The 14,059-nt window shown below is 39.0% G+C and overlaps 1 protein-coding gene across 4 annotated transcripts in view; it reads left to right on the plus strand.

Moving 5' to 3' along the window:
* Window positions 1-1,924: 1,924 nt before the first annotated feature.
* Window positions 1,925-14,059, plus strand: part of rassf7a (Ras association domain family member 7a) — a 38,343-nt gene continuing 26,208 nt past the window's right edge. Inside the window, exons 1-2 of one of the 4 annotated variants that reach the window (XM_016681602.1) lie at window positions 1,925-2,135; window positions 10,537-10,889. The gene's annotated coding sequence lies outside the window, so the exon portion shown is untranslated. The remainder of the gene's footprint in view (window positions 2,136-10,536; window positions 10,890-14,059) is intronic. The other 3 variants (XM_016681603.1, XM_016681604.1, XM_007571779.2) reach the window with 3 other exon arrangements.

Below are 14,059 nucleotides of genomic sequence, written 5' to 3' on the forward strand. Positions count from 1 at the left end.
TATAGGTTTGTTAATCCTTAGGTGTTTTTCTGAATCACCTTTAAGAAAGAAAAAAGGAAAGTGGCAGAGGTTAGAGCTTCATCTACTGGTAACACCGTTATGTACTGTTCTTGTCACGTTTGCTGGCAATTGGACCCCTAATTGCTTTTTCTGAAAAGTAGACCTGGCCGCCACTGGTGAGGAAGGGTATAATTTACTAGCTCTCAGGCAATGTATTACAAGAAAAATCATTGTGTTCAAGTGCAGAGTATATTGCCAAGAAAGTGAGACGTGTGATTTCAGCCTGAGCAATAAAGCCAGCCTCTAAAGCTTCTAGACTGCACTGTCTCTTAGTTATGATGGGAATTTACATGAGAAAGTTTTACTATATAACTACCACACAGGCACATGCCAGACTGAACTATAAAGCTCAAGGAACTGTACTTTGTAAGGATTTCATCATCCAGTATATGTTTATTTATTTATCTATTCAACAAACTTAAAAAGAAATTAAAATGGTAGCAGCTGAGAGCTCCTTCTCCTGTACGGTGGAAACGTTTTGTGCAATTTTAAAGAAAGTTATTCCCCCCCCTCCCCCCTTTTTTTGTCAGAATGCAAGTAAAACCAAATATGTTAACTTTGAAGATAAGATTTAATACCGAGCTAAAATCAAACATCTTAGAAGGTGAAGCTTAAAGAGAAAAGAAGATCGGAAATTAATGTATTCCCTGTCTTTAGTTTTCTGCTGAGATTGTATTTCTGCATCACTGGCTTTTCCAGGTGATTTGTGTCCATTGGCCTTTTTTGGCCCTGGCATCTGCTTTGCTTTAGGGTTGTCAGTCGTGAAGATTTTGGGTCTAAGGTCAGCTTCAGCATCAGCTTTTCAGCTGAGAATGTGCCTTTTTCTACCCCTTATTTGTTCACGCTGGATCTCATGGTGCTGATCCAAGTGATTAAATGTAATTGACAGTCACAGAAAACACAACCTGACTCACTCTGAAAGCATTGTTTTTTCTAACAATGGTAACATTGAAAGGCAGTTCAAAGCCACCTGAGTTGTGCATTATTCAAAAAAGGCAGTTTGCTTATTTCACAAATAAATGTTGTTTAAGCAGAGAGCTGCCTTCATGAGGAGCTTGCTCAACTGCTCATGGAGTTGACATCAGCTCATTTTGGTTATTTTAACCTACAGGGAGAGAACAACAAAGGGTTTAATTTTGTGTAGCTATCCATTCATTTTACGCCAAAGGAAAAAAAAAAGTTTTACCTTTGCTTTAAGTAAAGAAAAGTAGATCAAGTAGACGTAATTATTATTGAATAATGACTTTTTAGTATTTTCTCGAGATTGTCATACAATAAGAATCTTATCACATGTCTACCCACCAGATGAAGACTGCATTTTATTAGGAAACACAGACACACTTGTGTTTATTCAGTATCATAGTTGAAATAGTAATGTCTGTTTATTCTTTAACACATGAAAGCTAACAATGAATTTAAAATGTTATTGCCTTTTGAATAAATATATAGGAACTGTATTACTTTGTAATTGTACTTTGATTTGGTTAAAGAATTGATATATTTAAATCTGTAAATCTTTAGAAATACCAAGCCTTCTGATTCAAGAAATAAATGCAGGGATTTGATAAATCACAAACTAGCAAAAGCACTGAACTTTTACATTAGTTATATATGCGTAAAAAGGAATGATAAAATAAAAAATGGTTTTCCTTCCATTTTCATCTTTCCTATTGAAGCGCACCAAGTTTTCGCTTATTTTTTTATTTTTCATTTTTCTCTTTCTTTCTCTCTTAGGAGCATGAAGGGAGTGGTATTTGGGCAGTCATGTGACTTTTTGTCCGAAAACACAATTGCCGGTGTTTGCCATTGGCCGGTTTTCTTTGAAAGAGCGTTGGTTTCCAGGGTGACGGGAGGGAATGGCGGCACCGCTTTGCTTTTCTCTACAGCTGCCCCCCCCCCTCCCCTCTGCATTGCTCAGAGCCAGTCGCCCTGACACTGCAGCCTGTGGTGGTGGATCAGGTAGCATGTGAGAACAACACAGACAGTCACAGAGTTGTCTGGCTCGCTCTTCCTCCTCTTACTCTTCCCGTATTCTCATCGGACAGGCGCTTATGAAGACTATTAGACTACAGGAGGTAAGTTAGGACAAACCTGTTTTGCTGGATTTATTTTTGGAGTTTTTTTTCTTCTTTTTTTCAACTTCTCTTGCTGAACATGTGGCTGAAGTTATTTTCAGTGTCAAAACTACAACAAATGGATATTAGAGTTAATGGTTTTAAACAGTCAGAACAGCAATTTCAAACTGTCTTTCTTTCTGTTGTCATTGTTACCACATCATTTAACTGTCATAACTCGGACCTTGTTTTGTGAAAACGTAGATTGTTTTTTTCGTGGCAGAACATATGGAGATATTCTATAATTTGACACATGAGACGATAATTTAGAAAGTATTGATAAATTATAATTGTTGTGGAATCAGTTTTGTGTATTATGGTTGTTTTGTTGTTCTGAAACATTCATGCTTTGTTATTTCCCATAAGCCTCATTGACGCGATGGGAGCATCACCTCTATGAAGTGAGTGGTGAGCAAACTAACCATTGCTGCTATATTTAGGGGGAAAGGGACAAGACACTAGAGAAAATAACATTTGACATCAAGCGGTTTAATTAGAACAGGCGTATACTGATAAAATAATATAGTTATTTATTTTTATTAGAACTATAATTTAATTTAGAAAATAGTCAAATTATCTTTTAATGTGTTTTCTGAGTTCTGTTTGTCTCATTGTTCATCCACGGTGGTTTAATTAGTAGACACTTTATACCTTAGCAGTAGTGGCATGCATTCAAAGTGACAGAGAGCAGACAAAATGTCAGACACCATTTCAAGAAGCTTAAACATCTTCGCTGTTGATTATTTTTTTATGTACCGTATTTTCCGCACTATAAGGCGCACCTAAAAAAACCTTCAATTTCCTCAAAAGCCGACAGTGCGCCTTATAATCCTGTGCACCTTATATATGGACCAATATTGAGCCATCACAGATCTAGCAACTACGGTTAGCAGCCGCCGACTTCCTTTTCGCCCTTAGAAGAAGAAGCGCGCGGTGCATGCTGGGATAGTTGTCAGAACGCTGGTTTGTTAATAAAGTTTGACTGACCTATCTACCCATAGACATAAATACGTATCTACCTACCGTCTATAATCAGGTCATCTGCAGGTCATTTAGCACCACGTTCTCCACGAATATGCTTTGCGCGAACGGAGAAGGGTGCAAATAAATAGTGAACTTTTGCAACGTTCAGTGTTTGTTATGTGCAGCATCCATATTGAATTTGACCTGGGGTTGAGCTACAAATTTCCAATTTGGAAATCCGTCCTCAAGCTGGCTTATAAGTAATCTTTCCAACTTGAATCTCTGGAAGAGGATGCTTGGTGTTAGGACTGTTGCCTTGCAGCAAGAAGTTCCTGGGTTCAAGTTCTGACCAAGACTTTTTTCTCTCAGTGCACTCATAGGTTTTCTATGTGTGATCTGGCTTCCTCCCACAGTCTGAAAACATGTGTGCTAACTGAAATGGTTTCTAAATTGCTCTTGGGAGTGAACAGGTTCATGCATGGTTGTTTTTCCTTTGAGTCTCTGAGATGTCCTCTGTTGTACTGGTGACTGGTCCAGGGTGTATACTTGCCTCTCGCCCAGTGATTTCTGGCGATAGGAAACAGCTCCCCAGCGAAAACTAACAAGGAAAAATTGGGTATAGACAACAAATGGATGTTTTGTTCCATTTGTCCTCTCTGTACAAATGGAACAAAATAAATCTTAGTCAACATCTTGTCAAGGTTTTATCATTTTATGTCATTAACTAAGTTTCTTGTCTAGAAGAAATCTATTTTATTTTTAAACAAGTTATCTGTGACAAGTTGAATTCAGATGGTGGAAAGAGCAGCAGCCAATCCCTCAAACTTATTGACACATATTTGCATAATTTCTGACAGCGTCTTGACTAAATGTAATACATTTGACTCTGCAATTGATTAACTTTAATTTTTCACAGGATACATTGATGCTTTTCACAAAATTTTCAGTCTGTTGCAAACATAAATTTTCCAGCAAATGAGTTTGGTTAGCTTTGGTTAGCGTTCAGCATTTGTTAAAAAAATGTCCAACCAATCACTAAATATACACTAAGAAATCCAGAGGTGAAATTGGCTGAAGTAATTTTGTCTTAAATGAGATCTGAATAGTGTATTCATTTATTTATGAAAGATTCAACAGCTGGCCATGATCCCTGCTCCACTCATCATGACATGGACACAATGAGGCTTCTGTTTTGGATCTGTGTTGCTTCAAGAGGATTTTCTGGCACAGTTACCCTCCTGAAGTAGGTATTCTCCCAGTCTTGTTCCAACCAACCAGGTGGCTGTTACTATGTTTGGTTGCCTTGGCAACGATAGAAGCTGACTCCCTACACCACCTTCAGGTGCACTTTATCAGATGACCTGCAGACTTCTTTGAACTTAGATGCTGGACACAAGCCATCATCAGTCTCTTGGCGCTTTACGGTTACAGTTATTTAACTGAGGAGACACCAGAAGAATACGACATGTGCATTGGTGAACATGCATGGAAAACGACCAAATGAAAAGCCTCAAACTCCATCCATCCATCCATTTTCTGAACACCCTTGTCCCTCAGTGGGGTCGGGAGGGGTGCTGGTGCCTATCTCCAGCTAACGTTCCGGGCGAGAGGCGGGGTCACTCTGGACAGGTCGCCAGTCTGTCGCAGAAAAGCCTCAAACAGAAAACCTTAAATAGTTTCATGTTGTGGAGATAATCATTAGCCTTATCACTGATTGATTCAGCTGCAGCTTTACTCTACCATCCATAATGGCTTATGACTCTGATGATTCAGACTCATACTGGACTGCTCTTAGCAAGAACTATTCCTCTGTTGGTGTTGTATTCTTCAAGCTAAAAGCCTGTCTGAATTGATTAATATTTTTCAGAATCTTGCTAATCCACGGTATTGTTGACTGTGTCAGTAAATGATTATAAAACTCAGATCTTATCAGCTCTTGTTTGTCGGTATACTGGTCATACAGTCTACCTTTACAACCCACTTTACCATTGGGTGACTTGGATATTTACCACACAGAAAGGTTGGGGTATGTTTTGTGCACATTTTAAGGCTTTGCATTTTAGCAAAGTTATGCTTTAAAATGTTGTAGTTTTTTGAAGATTCCCTACTTTACATAATAATTGTGGAAGTAATTATTGAACATGAAGTGCAGCTTTGGTTTTATATTTTAAGATAGTTTCAGTTAAGATGTAGGGTTTGGAAAGAACAAAGCTTAGGATTTAATTATATGAATTTTCAGTTTATGTTAAGTTTATATTAAATGTTTAAAGAGTCAGGGTGAGCAGGAAGTTGGGTTGGAGCTTGTGAAATTGATCTACAGCTTAGTATTGTATTACTGATGCAACCAGGTGGAAACTGGCGCTGGGGCCTTGCCTCTGACGGACTGCCATGATGTCAGTGCTGCTGACCTGACAATCCTAACATTCTTGCTGGCTGTGTTTTATACCAGCGTGGAGCAGAATATGCAAGAGACATGTGGGAGAGATGCACTGACTTGCACACATATGGCCTTTGTCTAAGCGCTGATTAATAATCCGGCATATCCGTCGACAAACACACACGTCATTAATTCAGTCTCATGCGCATACCCCCTCAAGCGCACACTCAAGCACACTTGAACCTGAATAGAGACGGTAATGGCAGTCTCACCGGCCTAGTTAAAATTCAACCCATCTTCAAGTGCCTTTGCTTGAAACTTTGGCAAATCGGTTATGCATTCATCCAGCACTTTCAACTAAAATGTCTGTTATTAGAATGCCGTGATTAAAGAGATCCATCTCTGTTATGTGCCAGCATCACCATGCGTTTGTGTGTGCAAGCACTCATTTTTCCTGTTTTTGTGTGTGTGCTTAGAGTGCATGATTGTAAGTACAAAAGACAGCTTTGCTTTGATCCAGTAAAGCCACTGAAGGAAAGAGATGACAGGCCTGCTGCAGTGAAAGCTTTTAAAGGTTGTTGTTCCTGCAGGTGTTTACATTGGATGGATTGTTCTGTCCCATAGACATTCAGCATGGACGAGGAACAGATTAGTACGGTAAACTGCAGTAGAAAGTGGAAGGACAACAGTAAACATGGAGGATACTTGGAAGTCTCTAAGGAAATATGTTGAGCAACAAAGCAGAACTGGTTAATTTTGGATCGGCAGGGTGTCAGTGACTGTGTGTCCAGGGTGGGCTTGTGTAGATCTTTTTTTCGCCTCTCACCTTTGACCCCCACCCACATGATTGCTCTTCTCTTAATAAAGCAGGATTTTCTTTCCATACAGAGCCCCACTTCTCTAAGCTTTTGTTCTTGGGATCGTCGTTTATTTATTGGTTCTTACCCATCTGGCAGGTCCTAAGTCATTTTTATGTCTATGCTTCATTTGTCTCTCAGTGGACATACGCTGGTTTGTTCAGACAAAGATTATATATTTATCCTCCTCCTTGTTCTAAGAAAGCCTGTGTTTGGACATGGGACATGTCCCAAGACGCTCAGGGCAGTCTTAATGACTCCACTTCCTTTTGTTCTTGGAGAAATGGCACCTCTTTCATGAAACAGAGGAGTTGAAGAAGTGAACGAGACTCTTTGACCTGTCATCAGCATCCCATCATTGACCGAAAAGTTTAGGTCTCTCTCACAGTCCCAGCTTTCTACTTAAGCTCTTTTTATCCTATTTCCATTTACAGATAGCAACAGCACAGTGTGACACTAATGGTGCCGCGTTATCTCAAGAGACCGCGGATTCTCACAGAAAGTGACTTTAACATCCACGAGGTGGATGGAAAAAGCGTGGGTTTAGGTAAAGAAATGGAAAGAATGACGTCGGATGTGTTTTCTTATGTTCAAAATGTAAAGAAGTTCAAGAAATGTCCAGAATTTCTTAGAACTATGCATAGTCACTCCACCATTTCCACTAAAATAATGGTGGCGTGGTTTGCTGTCAAACCATGAATTTTCTCTTGAGCCAGGTTTCTGAGAGGAAAACAGAACTCAGCCAGGTCTTAATTTGTGTTTTGCTATAACTACGTCCTAACACGGCAATTACCTTAGCTGGTAAACACCATCCTATCATCATCATGATATACGACACAGCTAAACTTCTGAAGCAACAACCATGGCCTGACCATAATGAGACATCAGTGCTTTATTTAGGCTTGTTTGGCACGACCATTTGCCGCTTGAAACCCAGTGTCAACAAAAGTTTACGATTTTGAAATGCCTTTCTGAATAGTGCTGCTGTTTCAAGTGTATATTTTGTTCACTGTCCTTGTTCTAGCCTTTCCGTCCTTGTTACCCACCTGCTGACGATTGTTCTTAGTATAAGCCTTCAACAATTAAAAATTGAGTCATCTTGGTTCCACTCAGCACTCCCATTCTCAAGGAGACTATTTCTCTGTCCCAGAGCCATCTATTTCATCACTCACCATCAATCATCAGGCACTTCTGACATATTTACTTTGTATTCGAATTAAAACAGACCTTTAAGCTGTTTTGGTAAAAACAGATTGTAGATTTCGTTTTTGTGAAATTGAATATATTATGAAGAAGTTTAGGCTTAAATTATTTTCATTGTTCTCTTTAGCTTCTAGCCTGAATGCAGAGGGAGGGTTGGAGGAGGGGAAGAAAAGGGTTTGTGTTTCAAAAAAAAAAAAAGAGAGAGAAGATATGTGGAGTTTTACAAGGGAGGGTTTGAGTGGGGGGCGCAGCAGTGGGAGGTGCCCTGAGGAATGCCTGGAAGGTGTCAGCAAAATCTGGGAGGCTTTGGACTGATAATCCACTGGATCATAATACCCCTCCCTCAACTTTAAATGAACTGAATGTGACGTAGGACAACCATATAAGCCTGTCAGGGCCCGTAAAGTGTAGTTACTTCCCCAATACCTGCTGTCAAAATGTCGCTTCTGCTTGGCACCTTAGAGTTTTCTCACAATGGCCTTTGGTACTTAAACCCTGCCTCAGGAGGTTCTTCCTCCGCGTATGATTTGAGAGAGTTGTTTAAGGGATTTGTCTGACAACACAGCTCTTATACGTGCCAAAAGCTTTGCTTTATAGACAGAACAGTGAAGGAGTTCATGTAACTGTGAACTGGCTCTCAATGGGCCTCTGACTCAGCCTTGCTAGAAGCTGCTGCAGTCTTTGGTGTGGTCTTTTGTTTGGATGATTTAGCTCGTCTAATTAATGCAATTAATGCCGGCCATCTATTTTTGGAAAACTTCTGCTTTGTGCAATGTGCACACTGGTTATCAGGTGCTGTGACTGCTGGGCTCATTAGTTTGCTGAGAATAAAATCTGACGTCTGATAGAGGTGAAGAAAAGGGAGAATGACTAATTAGTCTTAATGGCCCTCTGGTGCTTAATTATTGTATTGTGAATCCAGAAACATAGTGTATGGTTTTACAGAGTAGTTCGAAAATAACATTGGGATTTATTTGGTATACATTTTCCAAGTACTTGTTACTCATATGTTAATATGTGGCAGGCTGTTAATTTTGTCTTTTCTTATCTCTTTGACTTCACCATGGAAACAGAGTAAATAAATAAAAGAACCAGTTTGATGTTAACCTTAAAGGGATCTCTCAGAGCAAATTCATTTGTCTCAATCCAACTGATGTTGCAGATCTCGTAGAAGATTCTCCATTTGTTTGGTTTTTTTGTTTTGTTTTTTTGGTCATAAGTCACATCTTTATTGATGCAAAAATGAACTCGGTCCCATAGTTGTGTGTAATTTTACAAAGAGATAAACTTCTGGAGAAGAAAATACACTTCCCTTTGACAGAACAGAAATGAAGACCTCGTAATATTTGAGACACTAAATTCAGCAGACACCCAGCTCTTGCCTTAAAGGGTAAATGTCACCACTCTTTTCTGCATAAAGAAGCTTTGTTTATCATGTACAAAACCACATACCTAAGAGTTGTCCAAAACATTAATGCCACCACGATTTAAATATATTCATGCATCAAAATTACATGATAAGTAGATTATAGAATTGTCCTTTAAATTATGGGTTTCAAAGCTTGTCCAAAACATCCCAAGGCAGTCAACTGATGTGTGGTTAAAAAAAAAAACACATCTTATAGATAGATGGCTCGTTACCTATGAATAAAAGCTGGATATGAAAAGACCAAAGCTCCAAAAGTGCAAAATTGTGAAAGAACCAAATGACTGTCAAGAACAAAGTGTTATTCCTTTATCACAGGCTTTTGTTAAGGCAGAATACATACATCACATTACTTGTTATCTAACTGCTTATTATTTATTAACTATACTGAAATAATTTATTCATCAGGGTTGCTTTTGAAAAATCTCTATTTGTTGAGCTGGAACTGTTTAATAAAGCATGTAGTAGCTATTAAACCTGTCTCTTACAGTTTGTTTCAACAACAATAGCTGGTGTTGGCTAAGATCAGCTCAATTTGTAGGTCAGAGTTTTTGAAGATTTTATTTGAAGGTTCTCATTTCTTTGCCAGTTCCCATGTTAAATAGTTTTAGTTACAAGTTTTGGAGTCATTTAACTAAAATGACTAAGAGTGTACCATTGATTGTAAGATTGGAAGAAACTTTGTGAATTAAAAAAAAAAAAAATCTCCTATAAAGTAAATCAAATTACATTGTGTATGAATAAAGCTGCACAAATAAACTTGCCTTGGAAAACGAGAGTTGTTAATAAATAGCAGGGTCTGTCTCTCCATGCGGGGCTTCTTGCACAATCTGCCCGGCACATTGGTCACACATTTCTCAGCTCTGCATGCAGAGTGTGTTTGTGTATGGGACGGGGCAGCCATCACAGGGTCACAGTTCAGGAATTTCTTTGAATTTATTGTTGAACACTTTCTACTTGTTTTTTTTTTTTTTTGGTGTGGGGGATGGTTTGTCTTGCATTAGCCATATTTTAATTCTGCTCCCTGCACTCGAGTGGTCAGGTTTAAGTGCAGCAGCTTAACTGTTCTTTTTGTTCTCAGGGCGTTGTCCAGCTCAAATGCTAATAGTTGCGCACTCTCTCTCTCCTGTTCCACCTGGTCTGTCGTACTATGACCTCATTCCAGGAAAAGGAAGAGAGAACCACCTGACAGACTTATTTGTATTATCAGCTGATTGTGTAACTGGAGGGCAGAACTTCGATGTCGGATGCCTCAGGTTATTGACCGTACAAACATGAGAGGCAGATATGTAAATATATGCAAGGAGTTTCCAGTTTCTGCGGGGATTTTTCTATGAGCAGATCTCCATCTGAATAGAGAATGTTGAATAATAATAAAAAAAAAGGGCTAGGTATGGTAATTGGTTTTGGTGAGGAAGAAACAGTTTTTTTCAGATACCTGGAAGAAGGGGAGGTATCTGATCTGTCAGAGCACATAGAAAGAGGGTGGAGAGAAAGAGAAGAGTGACGGGGAGGGTGTGTTTCTGTGTGGGTGAGAGAGACAGAGGGAGGAGGAGCAGTGCAGACATAGAGAGAACTGGAGCACACACTCAGATCTCGCCTGTGGTGAGGACATCCAGCAGAAGTGCATTCCTGAGGCAGCCAGCAATAAAAAAGGCAAGGAGGACAGAGCGGAGAAGTGGTGACACTCTTTAAATTCACATCTAACTGACCTCTGCTGGACTCACGTGCTTCCTCGCAGACTCACTCGCAGGCTTCCTCGCACACCAGCTGAACAGCCGGCACCACTGCCCGGTGAGAAGGTTAGGATTTCCCCGACAGAGCTGGAAGGAAGGAGAAAATAAAAGAAGACTGGAAGTTTTAAAACACCAAGAAGCAAGAACAAGAAGGTGAGCGTGAGGATTTCTCGAGAGATTGTTTGACTCTTCCCCTTGGCTTGAGCTGTTTGAATCTTTATGTCAAGAACTTTCTCTGAACTCAGCATATAAAATGCAGAGGCAAGAGGTGTTATTAGGTTTCATAAATCTAACTTAGTATTTTGGTGATGAGACAAAATTGCTTTTGTGTTGTATGTTCGCCGAGTCGAACCGTGTCTTTGCATGTACGCACCTGTTGAAGCTAGACCCGCCACCCAAGTACTCCTGTGTGCAACAAAAGAACTCAAACCTGTTTGGGTTGAATCTTCACTCTTTGCAAGTCTTGTTTTAATATTATTTTTGCTCATTTTTGAATTTACTCTGTGTACGCAGACTGTTCGCAAGTCTATTCTCTGCTAACAAAAAACTCAGCTAGAAGTACAGTGCACGAAAAGAGATAAAGGCTTAAAGATTAATTTATTGAAGAGATGGGGAGAGTGCACTGGCAGGTCCGTGCTGTTGTAGGCAACACATCCTAAATGCCAACAACTTGCTAATCCAATGCACCAAATCACTCCAATACAGCCTGTTTAAACATTGGCTTGTCTTTATGCATGGCTTAAGATCTTGTTTATAAATTCCTAGCATGCTATGTGTCAGTCAGTGGAGCTCATTAGCAGGCTGCACTTGTTATCCAATCAAGGCCATCGATTGAAACCCCAGCAAGCGCTCACCGTCCTCGCCCTCCCCCCCCCACAAGGGGGTGATTATTTCTTTCCCTAACCAACAGTAGGAACTTAATAAATGTACCTCATGCTATCACATTGCGGTTCATGCAATTAACTTGATTCATTATTAATGATAGTAAGAAATGAAATAACTAAAACATGAAATAGCATGAAATAACTAAAGGGTTTCTTCAGTTCAATTTTATTTTACTCATTTAATTTTAATAAGTATTTTTAAATTTTCGATTTACAAAATAGAATAAATTGTTCCAAATTTTATGACTACAAAACAAGTTTAAGCCCGAGCCTTTTTTCTTTTGCAGCAGAGACGCACCAATAAGAACCAAAAAGAAACTAATTTCCAAAATCTTTTAAAAATAATAATAAAAACATTTATTTATTTTTTTATTTTTCCTGTAGAACTTAATGGACTTTTAAAAACTGCATGCAAAATATTATTATTTGTTTTCCTGCTGTGAGAAGTAATTTGTTAGTAAGTCATTTTCAATAAACTGTAATATTGAAATGTTTCTTTCATTTTAGTAACTCGGGTCTCTAAGTTAATCACCTTATATAGATTAATTACAAACAGATTTAAGATTAGAGTACTATATTAGGGCAACAAAAACATTTTTGCACAGAAATTTGGACTAAATGACAAGTTTAAAACCTTCTTAAAACTTTTTTTTTAAATAATGCTTAATCCAAACAATGACCGTAACCCTAAACACATGTTCTAATTTATTGAATATTAATGTATATTAGGAGTCAAAGTGATGTTACTCCCCTTGGGTAACAATTATTTTAAAAGCAAAGGCCACATTATCGTAGAGTTGATATGTTAAGCTTTCATTAGCAGTTTTTAATAGTTATTAGTGTAATTACATCAGTTAGCATTAGAGATTTCAAAAAGTCTTCCAACATTTCCACATCCACCATGTTCCATGGCAGAGGCTGAAAGTTCAAAAAACAGCAACTTTTCTGTCATGTGTTCAGCCTTCCTGTTATCTACTGTAAGTCTTCTTTCTAGCTGTCTTAGCCTGAATAGACGGTAGGAATAATCTCCTTTGACTTTAGTTTTGGACACATGACACAACGACTCTTCTTCAGCTTGCAAAAGTTTCTTTTTTCTTTTTTTTTTTTGGTGTTTATTTTAGCTTAGTTTTTTTTCTGTTTTTAGTCAGGGCTGATTAAGGTAAAACCAACCAGATTCCATTACCAGCTAGCTTTTTTGGAGCATTGTTTTTTTTAAAATTATTATTATTTTAGTCACTTGTACTATGTACTATTCCTGGCCATTGATCACTAAAATTATCTAGACTGCCACAGAGTACCACACACATCCAGTTTATTAGGCAACAATATCCTCATTATGTGTTCCTGCTTCTTTAAAAAAGCAGAAACATTATTATGTATCACCCTCTCCTTTTTTAGCATCACCACGAACACTTTACCTAAAGCGGTAAACCAGCAGGGTGATAACTGTGAAGTTGTCAGCGGCTGGAATACATCATAAAACTTTTAAACTCTTTTTTTTTTTCCCCCCCAAGTCTTGTTTAGTTTGCATGTCTCTTCTCTCTGCTTCCCTCCTTTTATGTCCCCCTCACTGGTTTGATACTTGTTATTTCCCATCGCATGAATGAGGCTGCTTAGCATGGAGAGAGCAGAATGTCCTCTGAGAGAGCTCGTACCTTGTTCTTTGCTGTGTTATTTTTAATGCTCCTTTAATGCTTGAATACACAGATGGACTCCCTCCTTGTCTAAAGCAGTCTCTATCTCTGTCAGCGGCCCTGTCTGTCACTCAGCTCGGGTGGCAGAGAAAGCAGGTCTGCCTGAGCTCAGCAAGTTACCTTTTGGGAGTCTTGATGGAAACTTTCTGAATTACTCTTCAAGCTGAGAAGTGGCTTAATTTTTGCCGTTCTTATCAGCTGTGCTTCCCTCCTCCTTCAGACGGTCTCTGGTGCGAGTATGATCGAGGACAGTGCAGCCAGACACTGCAGAAGAAGAAGAAGTTTGCGATCATTTTTTTTGGAAGGTGCCTCGCAACGCTTTTCTCCTTTGCCGTCTTTACCTTCTTGCTCTCCTACTTTCCCCGTGTCCTTCCCCTGCCTGTGCAATGTGATGGAAAGCAGCGCTGTGCTCTGCTCATGCCGGATCCATTAGGGATGAAAGCACACTGCAGTGATAAAAGATTGATCCAGTCCTCCTTGCATCACATTCTCATCCCTTACACTCTGCCTCCTCTTTCAACCCAAAGTCAACCCAATTTCCAATACATCAAGTCTTTGGCACTTCTCTAAATAAATCATCCTAACCAAGCGTACAATTGTAAACTTTGGCCTTCTAGATTCGAAAACAGAAGAACACCTATTCTTGTGTGGGATGTTGTGCTTTGCAGGGTTAAAAATTCTCAGGGACACAACGATTATGAAATTATATCAGCTCTGCAATTCTTTTAAAATTGGGACAATTCTT

This window comes from Poecilia formosa, unplaced genomic scaffold (assembly GCF_000485575.1).
Source record: "Poecilia formosa unplaced genomic scaffold, Poecilia_formosa-5.1.2 Scaffold287, whole genome shotgun sequence".
NCBI classification, from domain to species: Eukaryota; Metazoa; Chordata; class Actinopteri; order Cyprinodontiformes; family Poeciliidae; genus Poecilia; species Poecilia formosa.